We start from the raw sequence: 5,000 nt of genomic DNA on the forward strand, positions 1-5,000 counted from the left end.
CCTCTTCCTCCCTCCCTCTTCCTCCCTCCTCTCCTCCTCCTCCTCCTCCTCCTCCCTTCCCCTCCTCCCTCCTCCCTCCTCATCGCCCCTTCCCCTCCTCCCTCACCTCCTCCCACTCCCTTTCCCCTTCCCCTCACTCTTCCTCCTCCTCCTCCTTCCTCTTCCTCCTCCTCCCTCCCTCCCTTCCCCCTTCCTCCTCCTTCCTCCTCCTCCCTCCCTTCCCCCACTCCCTCCCTCCCCTCCTCCCCCCTCCTCCCTCCTCCTCCCTCCTCCTCCTCCTCCCTCCTCCTCCTCCTCCTCCCCTCCCTCCTCCTCGCCCTTCCCCCTCTCCTCCTCCCTCCCTCCCTCCTCCTCCCTCCCTCCTCACTCCCTCCTCCCTTTTCCCCCTCCTTCCCCCTCCCTCTTCCTCCCTCCTCCCTTCCCCCTCCTCCTCCTCCTCCCTCTTCCCCCTCCTCCTCCCCCCTCTTCCTCCTCCTCCTCCCCCTGCTCCTCCCTCCCCCCCTCCCCCTCCCCCTCACTCACTCTTCCTCCTCCCTCCTCTCCCATTCCTCCTCCTCCTCTTCCTCCTCCTCCTCCCATTCCTCCCTCCTCCCATTCATCCTCCTCCCTCTCCTCCTCCTCCTCCTCCCTCCTCCTCCTCCTCCTCCTCTTCCCCGTCAATCATCCCGAATGGCCGAGCGTCTGACGAGGCACCGCCGTCAAACGCTCTCGGAGGCTGTTACGACGGCGCTCAGGCTCTTCCCCTCTTCCCATTTTCCCCTCTAACCCCCCACCTCCACCCCCAACCCCACCCCCGCACCCCCCTTCTCCATCTTTCCCTCTAACCCCCCCACCCCCACCCGCGCCCCCTCTTCCCATTTTCCTCTAACCCCCCTGCTCCCCAACCCCCACCCGCACCCCTCCTTTTCGCCTCTTCTTTTGCACTCCCTCCGTCCTTGGTGTTTCGCGTCTTCCTCTTCCATTCTCGCGTCTTCTTTTGCACTCCCTCCGTCCTTGGTGTTTCGCCTCTTCCTCTTCCATTCTCGCGTCTTCTTTTGTACTCCCTCCGTTCCTCCGTCTTTGGCTCCTTCGCCTCTTCCTCTTCCATTCTCTTGCTTTTCTTTTCTGATCCTTCGCTTTACTCTTTCGTTCTATTCCTATTTTCCCTCGGTTCTTCCCCTCTGCGTCCTCTATTCTCGTTTCCTCCTATCCTCGTTCACTCTTTCTATCCTTACGCCTTTCACCTCCTCCCTTCTTCTTCTTCCTCCTAGATTTTTTTGATTTTTTTTTTTTATTCTTTTGTTGTTGTCTCGTCGTGATTTTTTTTTCTCTCTTTTCTGTGTTTTTTCCCTCTACTTTTCCTAATTCTTGGAATTTCATCTACCTCGTCTCCTTCTTCTCTTCCTATTATCCTTCCTACTTATTCGTCGTCTTATTTTCCTCCTCTCCTTCCCTTCCTCCTTCTTTCTCTCCTCTCCTTCCCTTCCTCCTCTTCCCCCTCCTCCTCCTCCATAGAAAACGGGAAGAGGCGTGGACAGGAAGACATTTCTGTAAAAAACGGTCGATTTTGTGTGACATATTTGTGTATTTGTATCTCTTTTCTTTCCTTTTCTTTATTTGCTTGTCTGTTTACTGTCTGATGTGTTTATATGTCATTCGTAGCCTAACGCTATGTCTGTATATGTATGTATGAATATGTATGTATGGATATGTATGGCTGTATATGTATGTATGGATATGTATGTATGTATATGTATGTATGTATGTATGTATGTATATGTAGAGGTCAGTACGCTCATTTATGTATGTATGCATAAGTATATATTTATGTAGCCATCTATCTCCCCCCCTTTCCCTCCCTCTCTCTCTCTCTCTCTCTCTCTCTCTGTCTCTCTCTCTCTCTCTCTCTCTCTCTCTCTCTCTCTCTCTCTCTCTCTCTCTCTCTCTCTCTCTCTCTCTCTCTCTCCCTCCTCCCTCCTCCCCCTATCCTCCCTTCCCTCCTTCCTTCCCCTCCCTCCCTTCCCTCTCCCCTCCTTCCTCCTCCCCTAACCCTCCCCTCTCCTTCCCCCTCCCTCCACTCTCTCTCCCTCCTATCCCTCCTCCCTCCATCTCCCCTCCTCCCTCCCCCTTCCTCCTCCTTCCCTCCTTCCCTTCCCTCCTCTCCTTCCCCTTCCTCTCCCCTCTCCCTCCCTCCCCCTCTCCCTCTCCTCTTCCCCCTCCCTCTCCCTCCTTCCCTCCTTCTCCCTCCCTCTCCCTCCCTCCCTCCCTCACCTTCTAAGACGAGATGAATAATCGAGCAATCAATCAAGCGCCGAGGCCGCCCATGGCCGCGGCGCCCACGTCTATTTGTTAGTCCGGATAATGATTAATTTATGGTAATTCCTGGCACCAAAACAACCCCATTATCCGGCGTGTATGAGGGCACTCTGCTCGTGTCCCGAGCCCGGTCCGATTCCCTCTTGTTTCCCTCCCCCCCCCCTTATTTCCCCCCTCTTGGGTGGTTCGCCTCTTCGTTCTTGGTTCTTGATTTTTTTTTTTTTGGGGGGGGGGCGTTTCTTTCTTTCTTTTTTGCTTCTTCTTTCGTCTTTGTTTTCTTTTCTTTCTACTTCTCTCCCCTCTTTCGGGGCTTTCACTGTCTTCTTACTTTTTTCTCCCTCTTCTGTCTTTCTTTTGTATTCCTTCTTTCCTTCGTCCTATCTCTCCCTCTTTCCTCCCTTTCCTCCATTCTCTCTCTCTCTCTCTTCTTTCTGTCTGTCTTCACTTTATCTCTCTCTTTTTTCTTTATTTCTTCTCTTCCCTTTCTCCCTATTTTTGCTCTATTTCTCTTCTTTCGTCCCTCTTCCCATATCTACCACTCCCTTCCCTCCCACTTCTCTCCCTCCCCTCCCTCCCCTCCCTCCCCTTCCCTCCCCACTCCCATTCCTCCCCCCTGCTTTGACAGAAAGCATTTTCTGGGAGAGTTTAAGATCTTCCCACAAACCCCTTTGCACCCAGAAGATGAAAGAGGTGATATTTCATCTTTACACTGAATAACTGCTTTACCTTCCTCCCCCCCCCCCACACTCCCTCTCCCTTCTCCCTTCTATATCCTGCCCCCCTCCCCCACCTACCTCCATCTCTGCACCTTCCTTTATGAGTTGCGTCTAGAGTGACGTATTGGTTCTTTTATTTCTGTTCTCTCCTCTTCTCTTTTCATTTCCTTCCTCCTCTTCCCTCCTCCTCCCTCCTCTTCCCTCCTCCTCCCTTTCCCTCTATCCACTCCCCTTCGGTCTCTCCCCCTTTCTATTTTTTTCCTTTTCGTCCTTCTACATTTTCCCCTCCTCTCTCTCCTATATTCTTCTTCATCTCCCTTTCTCCCTCCGCCTCTTCCTTTTTCCTTTTTCCTCCCTCATCGTAATTCCTCCCTTTCACTCCCCCTTCTTCTAATTCCTTTCGCCCCCCCCTCTCCACCTCATTTGATTCCCCCCCCACCATCACCATGTAATTTCTTTCTTTTACCCTTCATCTCTCCTTATCCCTCCATTTAACTTTACCTTCCCCGTCTTTTCCCCTCTTTATCGGCCCCCTGCCCCTCCCTCACCCAACTGCAGTTCTCCTTCTCTCCCTCACACCCCCTTATCCTCCTCCTCCCCCTCCATCCCCCACCCCACTCCCCCTTATCCTCTCCTTTCACTCCCACCCTCCATCTTCACCCACTCTCCCTCCTTGCCTCCTTCCACCAACCCTTTCCCCACACAAAAGTAACAACCCCTGCCCTCCCCCCTCCCCCCCCAAATCCCATTAATCTAGGCTTACACACAAAATACCCCCATTAATCCCCTTGCAAGACAACCCATTAGTCTAAGGAAGCTGCGAGACGACCCATCGGCGCCCAATAGGGAGGGCAACAGGAGCCAGACCTCTCTCTCTCTCTCTCTCTCTCTCTTTCTCTGTCTCCTTGTCTCGTCCCTCTCTAAGCCTGTAAACAAACTGCTTGCTCTAGTCTGTCGTCTGTCTCTTTTGTCTCTACTGTCTCTATATAATCTGTCTTGTCTGTCATCACTGTGTCTCTGTCTCTCTCTCTCCCTGAATGTCTGTCTCTCTCTCTCTCTCTCTCTCTCTATATATATCTCTCTCTCTTCTGTCTCTCTCTCTCTCTGTCTCTCTCTCTCTCTCTCTCTCTCTCTCTCTCTCTCTCTCACATTATCTCTCTCTCTTTTTTCTCTTGCATTTCTTTCTCTTCCTTTCTCCCTATTTTGCTTTTTATCCTCTCTTCATTCCAGTCCTCTCTTTCCCATTTCTATCTTCTTTCTTCTGTGTCTCTATCCATTTCATTTTCTCTCCATTTTTTTCTGTTTTTTAATTTTTATTTATTTATTTATTCATTTGTGTATTTCTTTCCGTTCCTTATTAGTTTTTTCGTAATACTTTTCGTTTTTTGTTTTTTTTGTTTTTGCCCTTCTTTTGTCATTATCTTTCTCCCTCCTCCACTTCCTCTACCTCTCTTGTATCAACTCATATGCTCTTCCTCCTCTTTTCTACTCTTCAACTTCCTCCTCCTCCTCCTCTACTTCTTTCATCGTCATCATCCCTCATCTTCAGCCTCATCTACCATCTCCCATCTCCTCTTCCTCTTCTTTATGCTTCTCCTCCTCCCACTCCTCTCCTCCTCCTTCCCCCTTCTTCCTCCTACTTCCCCCCGTTTCCTCCTCCTTCCCCCCTCACTCCTCACTCTCTTCCTCCTTCCCCCTCCTCCTCTTCCTCCTCCCCTCCTTCCCTCCTCCTCCTTCCCCCTTTCCCCTCCTCCTCCCTTCCCCCTCCTCCTCCTCCTCTCCCTCTCCCTTCCCCACTCCTCCATCCCCTTCTCCTTCCCCTCCCTCCTCCTTCCCCCTTCCTCCTCCTCCTCCGTCTCCCTTCCCCCCCCTCCTCCTTCCTCCTCCTCCCTCCCTCCACGCCTTTCCCCCTCTCCTCCCCCCTTCCACCTCCTCCAACTTCACCACCACCCTCCTCCTCCACTCCTCCTCCCCCTCCTCCTCCTTCTC

This window comes from Penaeus vannamei, chromosome 17, assembly GCF_042767895.1.
Source record: "Penaeus vannamei isolate JL-2024 chromosome 17, ASM4276789v1, whole genome shotgun sequence".
NCBI lineage: Eukaryota > Metazoa > Arthropoda > Malacostraca > Decapoda > Penaeidae > Penaeus > Penaeus vannamei.